Here is a 17151-nt window from a genome sequence, read left to right on the forward strand (position 1 = left end):
ACATTACGAAGGAAAGTCCCACCTCCGGGACGGTTTTACGGTATCAGTGGACACATTTTATAAGTGTTAAGTTCTGCATGTGCAAGGAGCTAAACAAAAATAGCTACCTTTTCCTTGTGCAGCATTACTGCTGCACAAGGTGGCTCTTTCAGTAACAAACGCCTTGGGGGGGGGGGACAGATTCCCTTACATTTCAGTTGTTGTGTCAGCGTGGCGGTCGCATGACACATTGCCGGCTACACAGCTGGGGATCAGCTGACGTTACTGAAACCCAATAACACTGGGTCGTATGTTTTGACTGTGCAGACGGCACTTCTGAGCCTCAACTGGCGGTGTTGGAGCACAGGAATTTAAGTTCAGGTGGTAGAAAGATGAACACAACAGGAGACCTGGATAACGTATACAGTGACCTAATTATTTAATCAGGAGGAGGAGTGGCAAATTCCTGCGAGATCCAGGCCTTGTTCATTTTCAGGAAAGTAAGCCGGTCAACGTTATCGGAGGATAGTCGCATGCGACGGTCAGTTAGTACACCACCTGCAGCACTAAAGACACGTTCCGATAATACACTGGCCGCAGGGCAAGACAGCACCTCCAATGCATACTGGCTTAGCTCTGGCCATGTATCCAGCTTTGAGACCCAAAACTTGAAAGGGGAAGAGCCGTCTGGGAGTACAGCAAGAGGGCAAGACATGTAGTCTGTCACCATCTGACGGAACCGTTGCCTCCTGCTGACTGGAGCCGTCTGTGATGGTGTAGACTTTTGTGGGGGGCACAGAAAACTGTGCCACAGTTGGGCCATACTGGTCTTGCCTTGGGCAGAGGCACTGCTTCTGCTCCCTCTTTGTGCAGAGCCTCCTCCACTGCCTGGACGCACTGAGCTGCTTTGTAATGCACTAGCAGCACTTCTCTCAGTTGGAATGGAGAAGATGATGGAATTGACCAGTGTGTCTTGGTACTCCCGCATTTTTCGCTCCCGGTTCAACGGTGTGATGAGGCTTTCTACGTTGTCCCGGTAGCGAGGATCGAGGAGGGTGAACACCCAATAATCAGACATGTTGAGAATGTGGGCGATGCGGCGGTCGTTTCTCAGGCACTGCAGCATGTAATCCACCATGTGCTGCAGACTGCCAACTGCCCAAGAAACGCTGTCCCCTGCTGGAGGCGTGATCTCTTCCTGCTCGTCATCACCCCACCCTCGCTGTACACACTGAGTACTGGACAATTCGGTAACTCCCTCCTCTGGACGGACGTCTTCCTCCTCCATTGACTCCTCCTCATCCTCCTCACAAACTGTCCCCTGCCTACGCGTTTGTGAGGAACCACGTGGCGCTGACTGTCCAGAAGATGATGGAAATGGTGAATCCTCATCCTCCACCTCTTCCACAACATCATCCCTTAGCGCTTGCAGTGATTTTTCAAGCAGGCAGATAAGGGGGACAGTCATGCTGACTAGTGCATCATCTGCACTCGCCATCCGCGTGGAATAATCAAAGGGACGCAAAACCTGGCAGACGTCATTCATAGTGGCCCACTCTGTGGTTGTGAAGTCTGTACGGCGCTGACTGCGACTTTTTTGCGCCTGAAGCAGCTGGTACTCCATTACAGCTTGCTGCTGCTCACACAACCGCTCCAACATATGTAACGTGGAATTCCACCTGGTACGTAGGTCACATATGATGCGATGTTCCGGCAGGCGGTGTCGGCGCTGCAGAGCCGCAATGCGCGCTTTTGCCGTGCTGGAACGCCGCAAGTGAGCACACTCTAGGCGGACCTTGTGCAGCAGTGCATCAAGATCCGGATAGTCCCTCAAAAAGCTCTGCACGACCAAATTGAGCACATGTGCCAGACATGGGATGTGAGTGAGGTTGCCGAGGCCCAGAGCTGCCACCAGATTTCGGCCATTATCACACACTACCATGCCTGGCTGGAGATTCGCTGGCACAAACCACACATCGCTCTCCTGCTTGATGGCATTCCAGAGCTCCTGCGCTGTGTGGCTACGATTCCCCAAAAAAATTAATTTCAACACGGCCTGTTGACGTTTGGCCACGGCTGTGCTCATGTCGGTCGTAACAGGTACACGTTCATCACGGGTCCATGTGGAGGTGGACTGTGACGGCTCCTGCAGCGATGATTCTGAGGAACTGGTGTAAGAGGAGGAGTCAATGCGTACAGAATGGATTCCTGCAATCCTTGGAGTGGGCAGGACACGTCCTGCGCCACTCGCACGGTCTGTACCTGGCTCAACGACATTAACCCAATGGGCAGTGAGGGAAAGGTATCGCCCCTGTCCATGTTGACTGGTCCACGCATCGGTGGTGAGGTGGACCTTGCTACTGACGGCGTTCAGAAGCGCGTGTTTTATGTGTCCCTCCACATGCTTGTGCAGGGCAGGGACGGCTTGCCTGCTGAAGTAAAAGCGGCTGGGCACATTGTACTGTGGGACTGCCAATGACATCAAGTCACGGAAGCTGTCAGTCTCCACCAGCCTGAATGACAGCATTTCCAGTGACAGCAGTTTGGCAATGCCTGCAGTCAGAGCCTGTGCTCGAGGGTGGTTTGACGAGAAAGGCCGCCTTTTCTCCCATGCCTGTACTACCGATGGCTGTAGACTGGGCTGGGAGTGTGTGGATGACTGGGAAAGTGGTGCTGCGGGTGGAATTACAGCGGGTCTCTGGACAACAGGGCCAGAGGTTCTTCCACGGCGATCCTGGGAGGAAGCCGAACCAGCTGCGTGTGAGCTAGAGGAAGAGGCAACACGAGCTGAAGAGGTGGTAGCTGCCGCTGTTGGTTGGCCTACCTCTTCAGTGTGTTTTTCTAACTCCGCCGGGTGCCTGTTGCGCACATGTTTCCACATGTTGGAGGTATTGAGGTTGCTGACATTTTTCCCTCTTTTGACTTTTTGATGACACACGTTGCATCTGACATAGCAAATGTCATCTGCAACTGTGTCAAAAAAGGACCAGGCACTGCAAGTCTTGGGAGCGCCCTTTTTGGCTTTTGGAAGAGACATGCTCCTAACGGGTGCCAAAGCGGAGGCTGCAGGATCCGCGGTCTTCCCCCTCCCTCTCCCTCTTTGGGCCGTACGGGGAATCTCTTCCTCAGAGCTGCTCCCACCACCTTCCTGTCCCTCACGCCAAGATGGGTCGAGGACCTCATCATCTACACTACCCTCTGCCCCCAACTGCTCCTCCTGGGTAGTCTCAGCAGCAGAGCACGCACCAGTAAGTGGCACCTGAGTGTCATCATCAGCTGATGCGGCCTGCGATGTGGTGACCGGAGCCACTGGCCCACCCGCCTCTTCAGAGGAAGACAGAAAAAGCTGTTGGGCATCACTGCACCCTGCCTCTTCTTCCATTTCTCCAATGCTGCTTGGCTGGCCCCCTGTTTCCAAGCCAAGAGATTCAGAGAACAGAAGTAGAGACGGCTCCTGTCCTGGGCTCTCTGTCTGCCTGGGCAATTTGGCAGGTGGTGAAGAGACAGATGGCTGCTCTCCAGTGCTCTGTGTCTGAGAGGATGTGGCACTAATGGAAGTTGATGCATTAGCTGCCATCCATCCGACAACAGCTTCAATTTGGTCTTGACGCAGCAGCGGTGTACGACGCTCTGACACAAAGCTGCGCATGAACGACTGTTGCCTGGTGAAAGTGGGTGCTGATGAGTCACCGGTGCCCGCAGCAGGCACAGAATCCCCACGTCCCCTCCCTGCTCCGCGCCCACGCCCACGCCCACGTGCCTTACTCACTGCCTTCTTCATCTTGGTTGACTGATAAAGATAAGCAGAAAAGTACTAACGGATTTGTGTGCTTATTCCTGAGCAACTCCTCCTAACAGGTATAAGAAACACTAATTTTCTAAAGTGTGGACTAGACTTTAATATGAGCTAATGTGGCCTACAGAAATGTAAAGTGGTGTCACTGGTGTGTTTGGTGAACTTTATTATTTATTTCTTTTTTGGGGGCTGAACTGACAACAGATAGAGCTGCAGTCACACAGAGACCGTGCAGACAGCCGTAAACGGCGCTGCAAGGCCCAAAAACCCTCCTCTACTTTATCCTATGTAGTGTTTTTCCAGAAATTAGCTGGAGACGGGTGGAAAGACACTAATAGGATTTTTTTAAATTAATTAGCAGCAGACTACACTACTTGAAAAAAAATTTAAAATTGATTTGGCGGTATGACGCAGTGAACAACCCTGAGCTGGAGACAACCAGGCTACGGCTGCTCACAGACTACAGGGCGAGCTGCAGTCACACGGAGACCGTGCAGACAGCCGTAAACGGCGCTGCAAGGCCCAAAAACCCTCCTCTACTTTATCCTATGTAGTGTTTTTCCACAAATTAGCTGGAGACGGGTGGAAAGACACTAATAGGATTTTTTTAAATTAATTAGCAGCAGACTACACTACTTGAAAAAAAATTAAAATTGATTTGGCGTTATGACGCAGTGAACAACCCTTAGCTGGAGACAACCAGGCTACGGCTGCTCACAGACTACAGGGCGAGCTGCAGTCACACGGAGACCGTGCAGACAGCCGTAAACGGCGCTGCAAGGCCCAAAAACCCTCCTCTAATTTATACTATGTAGTGTTTTTCCACAAATTAGCTGGAGACGGGTGGAAAGACACTAATAGGATTTTTTTAAATTAATTAGCAGCAGACTACACTACTTGAAAAAAAATTAAAATTGATTTGGCGGTATGACGCAGTGAACAACCCTGAGCTGGAGACAACCAGGCTACGGCTGCTCACAGACTACAGGGCGAGCTGCAGTCACACGGAGACCGTGCAGACAGCCGTAAACGGCGCTGCAAGGCCCAAAAACCCTCCTCTACTTTATCCTATGTAGTGTTTTTCCACAAATTAGCTGGAGACGGGTGGAAAGACACTAATAGGATTTTTTTAAATTAATTAGCAGCAGACTACACTACTTGAAAAAAAATTAAAATTGATTTGGCGGTATGACGCAGTGAACAACCCTGAGCTGGAGACAACCAGGCTACGGCTGCTCACAGACTACAGGGCGAGCTGCAGTCACACGGAGACCGTGCAGACAGCCGTAAACGGCGCTGCAAGGCCCAAAAACCCTCCTCTACTTTATCCTATGTAGTGTTTTTCCACAAATTAGCTGGAGACGGGTGGAAAGACACTAATAGGATTTTTTTGAATAAATTAGCAGCAGACTACACTACTTGAAAAAAAAAAAAAAAAAAGAACAGTATGAGGCAATGAACCACCCTCCCTGAACTGAATACAACCAGCTATGGATGGCCTATGTGGCTGCACTCAGACTAGAGAGTGGGCTGCACTCACACACACACACACACACACACAGACCTTGCAGATCGCTGTGAAAACAGCGCTACAAGGCAAAAGCAAGGTGAATAGTAGGTGAACACAGCGGTTGCTAAATTAGCCTTTGGAAAGCACAAAGAAGCAAATCGCTATCTCTAAACTGTCCCTCAGTCAGCAAACAGCGTCCTGTCACTAACTGAATTCACAGCAGAGTGATCGGAAAATGGCGCCAGCGACTTTTAAACTGCATCATGACATCATTTCAGCAGCCAATCACAGCCTTGCCAGTAGTTTCATGCCCTCCATGCTAAACAGGATGTGCCCACTAGGGTTGAGCGAAACGGGTCGATCATTTTCAAAAGTCGCCGACTTTTGGCTAAGTCGGCGTCTCATGAAACCCGATCCGACCCCTGTGCTTGTCGGCCATGCGGTACGCGACTTTCGCGCCAAAGTCGCGTTTCAATGACGCGAAAAGCGCCATTTCTCAGCCAATGAAGGTGAACGCAGAGTGTGGGCAGCGTGATGACATAGATCCTGGTCCCCACCATCTTAGAGAAGGGCATTGCAGTGATTGGCTTGCTGTCTGCGGCGTCACAGGGGCTATAAAGGGGCGTTCCCGCCGACCGCCATCTTACTGCTGCTGATCTGAGCTTAGGGACAGGTTGCTGCCGCTTCGTCAGAAGCAGGGAGAGCGTTAGGCAGGGTCCACTAACCACCAAACCGCTTGTGCTGCAGCGATTTCCACTGTCCAACACCACCTTCGGTGTGCAGGAACAGTGGAAGCTATTTTTTTTTTTTTTTCCCCTCAGCGCTGTAGCTCATTGGGCTGCCCTAGAAGGCTCCGTGATAGCTGTATTGCTGTGTGTACGCCACTGTGGAAACCAACTGCTTTTTTCAAAGCACATATCCTCTTGTTCCTTCCTTTCTGCACAGCTATCTTTTTTGTTTGTCCACACTTTTTATTTAATTTGTGCATCAGTCCACTCCTATTGCTGCCTGCCATACCTGGCTTACATTACTGCAGGGAGATAGTAATTGTAGGACAGTTTTTTTTTTGTTTTGTTTTTTTTTTGTGGGAGATTAAGATTGGCATTTCTGCTACAGTGCCATCCCTGTGTGTGCCATCTCTCACTGAGTGGGCCATAGAAAGCCTATTTATTTTTTCCGTGATTTGTGTTCTAAAATCTACCTCAACACAGAAACACTACATCAATCAGTGGGAGAAAAATATTGGCCTCAGTCAGGGCTTGTGTGCCACTGCTGTGTGTGCGCTATCATTCAGTGGGCTATAGCAAGCCTATATTTTTTTTTTTTTTTTTTTTTAATATTATTTGGTTTCAAAAGTCTCCCTGAAAAAAAAAAAAAACCTAAAAAAACAGTGGGAGAGTAATATTGCCCTTTCAGCTTGTGTGCCAGTCTTGACTCCTGGGTGTGCCACCTCTCTCCCTCTCATTCAGTGGGCCATAGAAAGCCTATTTATTTTTTTTTTTAAATATTATTGGGTTTCTAAAGTCTCCCTGAAAAAAACAAAAAATACATAAAAAAACAGTGGGAGAGTAATATTGCCCTTTCAGCTTGTGTGCCAGTCTTGACTCCTGGGTGTGCCACCTCTCTCCCTCTCATTCAGTGGGCCATAGAAAGCCTATTTATTTTTTTTTTTAAATATTATTGGGTTTCTAAAGTCTCCCTGAAAAAAACAAAAAATACATAAAAAAACAGTGGGAGAGTAATATTGCCCTTTCAGCTTGTGTGCCAGTCTTGACTCCTGGGTGTGCCACCTCTCTCCCTTTCATTCAGTGGGCCATAGAAAGCCTATTTTTTTTTTTTTAATATTATTTGGTTTCTAATTCTCCCTGAAAAAAAAAAAAAAACCTAAAAAAACAGTGGGAGAGTAATATTGCCCTTTCAGCTTGTGTGCCAGTCTTGACTCCTGGGTGTGCCACCTCTCTCCCTCTCATTCAGTGGGCCATAGAAAGCCTATTTATTTTTTTTTTTAAATATTATTGGGTTTCTAAAGTCTCCCTGAAAAAACAAAAAATACATAAAAAAACAGTGGGAGAGTAATATTGCCCTTTCAGCTTGTGTGCCAGTCTTGACTCCTGGGTGTGCCACCTCTCTCCCTTTCATTCAGTGGGCCATAGAAAGCCTATTTATTTTTTCCGTGATTTGTGTTCTAAATTCTACCTCAACACAAAAACACTACATCAATCAGTGGGAGAAAAATATTGGCCTCAGTAAGGGCTTGTGTGCCACTGCTGTGTGTGCTATCTCTCATTCAGTGGGCTATAGCAAGCCTATTTTTTTTTTTTTTTTTTTTTTTTTTAATATTATTTGGTTTCTAATTCTCCCTGAAAAAAAAAAAAAAACCTAAAAAAACAGTGGGAGAGTAATATTGCCCTTTCAGCTTGTGTGCCAGTCTTGACTCCTGGGTGTGCCACCTCTCTCCCTCTCATTCAGTGGGCCATAGAAAGCCTATTTATTTTTTTTTTAAAATATTATTGGGTTTCTAAAGTCTCCCTGAAAAAACAAAAAATACATAAAAAAACAGTGGGAGAGTAATATTGCCCTTTCAGCTTGTGTGCCAGTCTTGACTCCTGGGTGTGCCACCTCTCTCCCTTTCATTCAGTGGGCCATAGAAAGCCTATTTTTTTTTTTTTTAATATTATTTGGTTTCTAATTCTCCCTGAAAAAAAAAAAAAAACCTAAAAAAACAGTGGGAGAGTAATATTGCCCTTTCAGCTTGTGTGCCAGTCTTGACTCCTGGGTGTGCCACCTCTCTCCCTTTCATTCAGTGGGCCATAGAAAGCCTATTTTTTTTTTTTTTAATATTATTTGGTTTCTAATTCTCCCTGAAAAAAAAAAAAAAACCTAAAAAAACAGTGGGAGAGTAATATTGCCCTTTCAGCTTGTGTGCCAGTCTTGACTCCTGGTTGTGCCACCTCTCTCTCTCTAATTGTGGGCCATAGAAAGCCTTTTTTTTTTTTTTTTAATATTATTTGGTTTCTAAAGTCTCCCTGAGAAAAAAAAATAAATAAATTAGGTGGGAGATTAATATTGACATTAGTGCTTGAGTGACAGTCCTGCGTGTGTGTCATCTCTGTGATTTTGTGCCACAGAAAACAGAGTGTGTAACATTGTGCCTGATTTTCCTTGTGGTCTCACCAACCTGTTAAGGGATATTGAAATCATACTGAAGTTATAGCTCACCGTGTAAGTTGTTTGATAGCAACAAATAAAGTTACTTTGGTTAAGATTTTAAAACAATGAGGAAGTCTGGTGCAAGAGGTCGTCGTGGGCGTTCATTGTCAGCTGGTAATGATGGTAGTGGTAGTGGAGCATCAGGTGGTCGTGGGGATAAAAATATTCCACCTAAGTCTGGAGCTGTGGAGCCAGTTTCGTCGTCAGGCTACACAAGGCCTCGAACGCTCTCTTTTCTGGGAGTAGGAAAACCGCTTTTAAAGGCGGAGCAGCAACAGCAAGTTTTGGCTTACATTGCAGACTCAGCCTCTAGCTCTTTTGCCTCCTCTTCCGAAACTGGTAAATGTAAAAGCAGCGCGTCGCTTGTGGATGTTCACGGTCAGGGACAAGTCGCTTCCTTGTCCTCCTCAGCAAAAACTACAACAAGAGAGAAGGATGCAGCAGGCGACACAACGGGTCACTCCATGGAGCTCTTTACACATACCGTCCCTGGCTTAGAAAGTGAAACATTTAACAGGCCATGCCCATTACAAGTATATTCTGACATGGAGTGCACTGATGCACAGCCACAGCCAGAGTACTATGCTGCTCCTTTGACTCAGACCACCACATTGCCCTCTCAGGGTACAGATCCACAATCAGACCCTGATGAGACTATGTTGCCCCGCCACGAACGCTATACCACCGACCGACACAGTGACACAGACGAAGTTGCACACGAGCTCGAAGAGGAGGTAATAGATGACCCAGTTATTGACCCCGATTGGCAGCCATTGGGGGAACAGGGTGCAGGCGGCAGTAGTTCAGAAGCGGAGGTGGAGGAGGGGCCGCAGCAGGCATCAACATCGCAACAGGTTCCATCTGCCGGGCCCGTATCTGGACCAAAACGCGTGTCAAAGCCAAAACCTGTTGGAGCACAGCGTTGCCATCCGGTTAAAGCTCAGTCTGCAATCCCTGAAAAGGGATCAGAGTCTAGGAAGAGTGCAGTCTGGCATTTTTTTAAACAACATCCAACTGATCAGCGCAAAGTCATCTGTCAAAAATGTTCAACTAGCTTAAGCAGAGGTCAGAATCTGAAAAGTCTAAATACTAGTTGCATGCATAGACACTTAACCACCATGCATTCTCAAGCCTGGACTAACTACCAAACGTCCCTCAAGGTTGTAGCACCCTCGGCCAATGAAGCTAGTCAGCAACGCAACATCCCTTCCGTCACTGTAAGGCCACCATTTTCCGCACCACCGGCAGTATCTGTGCAGGTTTCTTTGCCAGCCAAAAGCAGTCAGGGTCAGGGAATCACCAGTTTTGTAGGAGGAAATATTGCATGTAGGGCACCGGCGGAAACAATACCGTCTCCAACCGTCTCTCAGTCTGCCATGTCCACCGGCACACCCGAAAGTTCCACGATCTACAGCTCTCCAGTCCAGCTCACCCTACATGAGACTCTGGTTAGAAAAAGGAAGTACTTATCCTCGCATCCGCGTACACAGGGTTTTAACGCCCACATAGCTAGACTAATCTCGTTAGAGATGATGCCCTACCGGTTAGTTGAAAGCGAAGCTTTCAAAGCCCTGATGGAGTACGCTGAACCACGATACGAGCTACCCAGTCGACACTTTTTTTCCAGAAAAGCCATCCCAGCCCTGCACCAGCATGTTAAACAGCGCATCGTCCATGCACTCAGGCAATCTGTGAGTACAAAGGTGCACCTGACTACAGATGCATGGACCAGTAGGCATGGCCAGGGACGTTATGTGTCCATCACGGCACACTGGGTGAATGTGGTGGATGCAGGGTCCACAGGCGACATCAATTTAGGGACAGTTGTGCCTAGCCCACGGTCTAGGAAACAGTTGGCTGTAGGCGTTCGCACCCCCTCCTCCTCCTCCTCGTCCTCCTGCAGAAGCTACAGCTCTTCCACAGAACGCAGTCGGCCAACCACTCCATCGGCAGATGACACTGTTGCACACCAGTTGTCCCATTATGGGCCAGCTACTGCCAAGCGTCAGCAGGCTGTATTGGCTATGAAGTGTTTGGGCGACAACAGACACACCGCGGAAGTTCTGTCCGAGTTCTTGCAACAAGAAACGCAGTCGTGGCTGGGCACAGTAGATCTTGAGGCAGGCAAGGTAGTGAGTGATAACGGAAGGAATTTCATGGCTGCCATCTCCCTTTCCCAACTGAAACACATTCCTTGCCTGGCTCACACCTTAAACCTGGTGGTGCAGTGCTTATTGAAAACTTATCCTGGGTTCTCCGACCTGCTCCTCAAAGTGCGTGCACTTTGCTCACATATCCGACGTTCGCCTGTACACGCCAGCCGTATGCAGACCTATCAGCGGTCTTTGAACCTTCCCCAGCATCGCCTAATCATAGACGTTGCAACAAGGTGGAACTCAACACTGCACATGCTTCAGAGACTGTGCGAACAGAGGCGTGCTGTTATTTATTTGTGGGAGGATACACGGGCAGGCAGTAGGATGGCAGACATGGAGTTGTCAGGTGTGCAGTGGTCGAAGATACAAGACATGTGTCAAGTCCTTCAGTGTTTTGAGGAATGCACACGGCTGGTTAGTGCAGACAACGCCGTAATAAGCATGAGCATCCCCCTAATGCGTCTGCTGATGCAAAGTTTGACGCACATAAAGGAGCAGGCGTCTGCACCAGAGGAAGAGGGAAGCCTTGATGACAGTCAGCCATTGTCTGGTCAGGGCAGTGTACAGGACGAGGTAGCGGGCGAAGAGGAGGTGGAGGACGAGGAGGATGATGGGGATGAGTATATTTTTAATGCGGAAACTTTCACGGGGGCACAGGAAATTGGTTGCGTGTCACGGCCGGGTTCTGGTTTTTTGAGGGACACAAGTGACGTAGATTTGCCTGCAACTGCCCCTCAACCAATCACAACCGGAGATTTGACAAGTGGAACTTTGGCCCACATGGCGGATTATGCCTTACGTATCCTACAAAGGGACACACGCATTACGAAAATGATGAACGATGACGATTACTGGTTGGCCTGCCTCCTTGATCCACGCTATAAAGGCAAATTGCAAAATGTTATGCCACATGAGAACTTGGAACTAATATTAGCAACCAAACAATCAACTCTTGTTGACCGTTTGCTTCAGGCATTCCCAGCACACAGCGCACGTGATCGTTCTCACACGAGCTCCAGGGGGCAGCAGACTAGGAGTGTTAGGGGTGCACACATCAGAAGTGGCGTTGGACAGAGGGGTTTTCTGACCAGGTTGTGGAGTGATTTTGCTATGACCGCAGACAGGACAGGTACTGCTGCATCAATTGAAAGTGACAGGAGACAACATTTGTCCAGTATGGTTACTAACTATTTTTCATCCCTTATCGATGTTCTCCCTCAACCGTCATTCCCATTTGATTACTGGGCCTCCAAATTAGACACCTGGCCAGAATTGGCAGAATATGCATTGCAGGAGCTTGCTTGCCCGGCAGCAAGTGTCCTATCAGAAAGAGTATTCAGTGCTGCAGGGTCAATATTAACCGAAAAAAGGACTCGTCTGGCTACCCAAAATGTTGACGATCTAACATTCATTAAAATGAACCACAACTGGATTTCAAAATCTTTTGCCCCACCTTGCCCGGCCGACACCTAGCTTTCCTATGAAAAGCTCTTGCCTGTGAATTACTTTTCTAATGTCTAATTTGCTGCTGCAGATTGTACAGCATACGACATGTTTACACCTCCCTAAATGGCCAAACTCCCCACACGGGGCCGTGGTATCGCGACTTGGCGCAAGCACCCGTGAGACTGCTGTTTGTCTGAAGAGGTGGGTGTGCTCGCTTTTGGTTGACGGCATTGCTACTGGGTCCCTCATAGTACAATGTAGTGTCTCTGGCGGTGGTGGTGCGCACCCAACGTCAGACACACCGTTGTAACATGAGTGGCCCTGGGGCGGTCCCGCCGGCCTCAAGAGAGTTCCCCCCTACCCCAGCTCAAACTGGGCTGTACTACGTGCAAAATTATGTCGCACAGCTCCACCAATCTTTAGTCTATTCGCTGACATCATTCAATGTCTGGCACTGACAATACAAATTTGTAGACATCTATGATGCAACTTAAAGTAGTCTGTGTCTGTGTCCTATATTGGCACCATTAAATAGTTACTGCCAAATTACTATGTCAGAAACACAGCAGATGAGCCCACCCCTGTACCTAAGTATGCCATCTTTTTTTTTGTTTTGGTTGTTTTGCGAGACATTAACATCTATTTATATTTTGGGAGTACTGGGACAGACACTCCTTGCACTACTCCTCCACTCAGCACCAAGCTGCCTGCCCGTGTATCCATGTAACCGCTGTAAAACTGCCATGAGCCTATTGTTTGTTATTTTAGGCCTTTGATAGCCTGTCTGCGGTCCCTACTCCTCCACTGACCACCAAGCTGCCTGCCCGTGTATCCATGTAACCGCTGTAAAACTGCCATGAGCCTATTGTTTGTTATTTTAGGCCTTTGAAGCCTTTCTGCGCTCCCTCCTTCCACTAGTCCTCCACTGACCAGACCACTGCTGCCCGTGTACCCCTGGAACCAATTTTAAAGTGCCTACAGCCAGCCCATTTTATTGTGTTAGGCCTTCGAAGCCTGTCTGCGGTCCATACTTCCACTAGGCCTCCACTGACCAGACCACTGCTGCCCGTGTACCCCTGGAACCAATTTTAAAGTGCCTACAGCCAGCCCATTTTATTGTGTTAGGCCTTCGAAGCCTGTCTGCGGTCCCTCCTTCCACTAGGCCTCCACTGACCAGACCACTGCTGCCCGTGTACCCCTGGAACCAATTTTAAAGTGCCTACAGCCAGCCCATTTTATTGTGTTAGGCCTTCGAAGCCTGTCTGCGGTCCCTCCTTCCACTAGGCCTCCACTGACCAGACCACTGCTGCCCGTGTACCCCTGGAACCAATTTTAAAGTGCCTACAGCCAGCCCATTTTATTGTGTTAGGCCTTCGAAGCCTGTCTGCGGTCCCTCCTTCCACTAGGCCTCCACTGACCAGACCACTGCTGCCCGTGTACCCCTGGAACCAATTTTAAAGTGCCTACAGCCAGCCCATTTTATTGTGTTAGGCCTTCGAAGCCTGTCTGCGGTCCATACTTCCACTAGGCCTCCACTGACCAGACCACTGCTGCCCGTGTACCCCTGGAACCAATTTTAAAGTGCCTACAGCCAGCCCATTTTATTGTGTTAGGCCTTCGAAGCCTGTCTGCGGTCCATACTTCCACTAGGCCTCCACTGACCAGACCACTGCTGCCCGTGTACCCCTGGAACCAATTTTAAAGTGCCTACAGCCAGCCCATTTTATTGTGTTAGGCCTTCGAAGCCTGTCTGCGGTCCCTCCTTCCACTAGGCCTCCACTGACCAGACCACTGCTGCCCGTGTACCCCTGGAACCAATTTTAAAGTGCCTACAGCCAGCCCATTTTATTGTGTTAGGCCTTCGAAGCCTGTCTGCGGTCCCTCCTTCCACTAGGCCTCCACTGACCAGACCACTGCTGCCCGTGTACCCCTGGAACCAATTTTAAAGTGCCTACAGCCAGCCCATTTTATTGTGTTAGGCCTTCGAAGCCTGTCTGCGGTCCCTCCTTCCACTAGGCCTCCACTGACCAGACCACTGCTGCCCGTGTACCCCTGGAACCAATTTTAAAGTGCCTACAGCCAGCCCATTTTATTGTGTTAGGCCTTCGAAGCCTGTCTGCGGTCCCTCCTTCCACTAGGCCTCCACTGACCAGACCACTGCTGCCCGTGTACCCCTGGAACCAATTTTAAAGTGCCTACAGCCAGCCCATTTTATTGTGTTAGGCCTTCGAAGCCTGTCTGCGGTCCCTCCTTCCACTAGGCCTCCACTGACCAGACCACTGCTGCCCGTGTACCCCTGGAACCAATTTTAAAGTGCCTACAGCCAGCCCATTTTATTGTGTTAGGCCTTCGAAGCCTGTCTGCGGTCCCTCCTTCCACTAGGCCTCCACTGACCAGACCACTGCTGCCCGTGTACCCCTGGAACCAATTTTAAAGTGCCTACAGCCAGCCCATTTTATTGTGTTAGGCCTTCGAAGCCTGTCTGCGGTCCATACTTCCACTAGGCCTCCACTGACCAGACCACTGCTGCCCGTGTACCCCTGGAACCAATTTTAAAGTGCCTACAGCCAGCCCATTTTATTGTGTTAGGCCTTCGAAGCCTGTCTGCGGTCCATACTTCCACTAGGCCTCCACTGACCAGACCACTGCTGCCCGTGTACCCCTGGAACCAATTTTAAAGTGCCTACAGCCAGCCCATTTTATTGTGTTAGGCCTTCGAAGCCTGTCTGCGGTCCCTCCTTCCACTAGGCCTCCACTGACCAGACCACTGCTGCCCGTGTACCCCTGGAACCAATTTTAAAGTGCCTACAGCCAGCCCATTTTATTGTGTTAGGCCTTCGAAGCCTGTCTGCGGTCCATACTTCCACTAGGCCTCCACTGACCAGACCACTGCTGCCCGTGTACCCCTGGAACCAATTTTAAAGTGCCTACAGCCAGCCCATTTTATTGTGTTAGGCCTTCGAAGCCTGTCTGCGGTCCATACTTCCACTAGGCCTCCACTGACCAGACCACTGCTGCCCGTGTACCCCTGGAACCAATTTTAAAGTGCCTACAGCCAGCCCATTTTATTGTGTTAGGCCTTCGAAGCCTGTCTGCGGTCCCTCCTTCCACTAGGCCTCCACTGACCAGACCACTGCTGCCCGTGTACCCCTGGAACCAATTTTAAAGTGCCTACAGCCAGCCCATTTTATTGTGTTAGGCCTTCGAAGCCTGTCTGCGGTCCCTCCTTCCACTAGGCCTCCACTGACCAGACCACTGCTGCCCGTGTACCCCTGGAACCAATTTTAAAGTGCCTACAGCCAGCCCATTTTATTGTGTTAGGCCTTCGAAGCCTGTCTGCGGTCCCTCCTTCCACTAGGCCTCCACTGACCAGACCACTGCTGCCCGTGTACCCCTGGAACCAATTTTAAAGTGCCTACAGCCAGCCCATTTTATTGTGTTAGGCCTTCGAAGCCTGTCTGCGGTCCCTCCTTCCACTAGGCCTCCACTGACCAGACCACTGCTGCCCGTGTACCCCTGGAACCAATTTTAAAGTGCCTACAGCCAGCCCATTTTATTGTGTTAGGCCTTCGAAGCCTGTCTGCGGTCCCTCCTTCCACTAGGCCTCCACTGACCAGACCACTGCTGCCCGTGTACCCCTGGAACCAATTTTAAAGTGCCTACAGCCAGCCCATTTTATTGTGTTAGGCCTTCGAAGCCTGTCTGCGGTCCATACTTCCACTAGGCCTCCACTGACCAGACCACTGCTGCCCGTGTACCCCTGGAACCAATTTTAAAGTGCCTACAGCCAGCCCATTTTATTGTGTTAGGCCTTCGAAGCCTGTCTGCGGTCCCTCCTTCCACTAGGCCTCCACTGACCAGACCACTGCTGCCCGTGTACCCCTGGAACCAATTTTAAAGTGCCTACAGCCAGCCCATTTTATTGTGTTAGGCCTTCGAAGCCTGTCTGCGGTCCCTCCTTCCACTAGGCCTCCACTGACCAGACCACTGCTGCCCGTGTACCCCTGGAACCAATTTTAAAGTGCCTACAGCCAGCCCATTTTATTGTGTTAGGCCTTCGAAGCCTGTCTGCGGTCCATACTTTAAATACTCCTCCACTCACCACCAAGCTGCCTGCCCGTGTATCCATGTAACCGCTGTAAAACTGCCATGAGCCTATTGTTTGTTATGTTAGGCCTTTGATAGCCTGTCTGCGGTCCTTACTTTAAATACTCCTCCACTCACCACCTAGCTGCCTGTGTATCCATGTAACCGATGTAAAACTGCCATGACTGCCTACTGTTTGTTATTTTAGGCCTTTGATAGCCTGTCTGCGGCCCCTACTTGCAATACTCCTCCACTGACCACAATGCTGCCTGGAGTGCCTGCCTGTGTATCCATGTAACCGATGTAAAACTGCCATGACTGCCTACTGTTTGTTATTTTAGGCCTTTGATAGCCTGTCTGCGGCCCCTACTTGCAATACTCCTCCACTGAGCACAATGCTGCCTGGAGTGCCTGCCTGTGTATCCATGTAACCGATGTAAAACTGCCATGACTGCCTACTGTTTGTTATTTTAGGCCTTTGATAGCCTGTCTGCAGCCCCTACTTGCAATACTCCTCCACTGACCACACCAATGCTGCCCGTGTACCCCTGGAACCTATTTAAAAGTTCATAGAGCCTAGTTATATATTTTATTTACTATTAATAAGGCCATGATGGACTACGCTGTACCACGCTACAAGCTAACCAGTCGACACTTCTTTTGCGAGAAAAGCCATCCCAACCCTCCACCAGCATGTAGAAGACCGCATTGTCCATGCACTCTGGCAATCTGTGAGTACAAAGGTGCACCTGACAACAGACGCATGGACCTGTAGGCATGGCCACGGAAGATTACGTGTCCATTACGGCGCAATGGGTTAATGTGGTGGATGCATGGTCCACAGGGGACAGCCTACTAAGTCTGTCTGCAGTCCCTAATTCAAATTGTCCTCCACTGTCTAAATCGGAACTTCCACCTTCTGGCTTTCGGCCTATAGTATCAGAAATTAAACTGCATTTGGCCTTCAA

This window comes from Ranitomeya variabilis, chromosome 2, assembly GCF_051348905.1.
Source record: "Ranitomeya variabilis isolate aRanVar5 chromosome 2, aRanVar5.hap1, whole genome shotgun sequence".
NCBI classification, from domain to species: Eukaryota; Metazoa; Chordata; class Amphibia; order Anura; family Dendrobatidae; genus Ranitomeya; species Ranitomeya variabilis.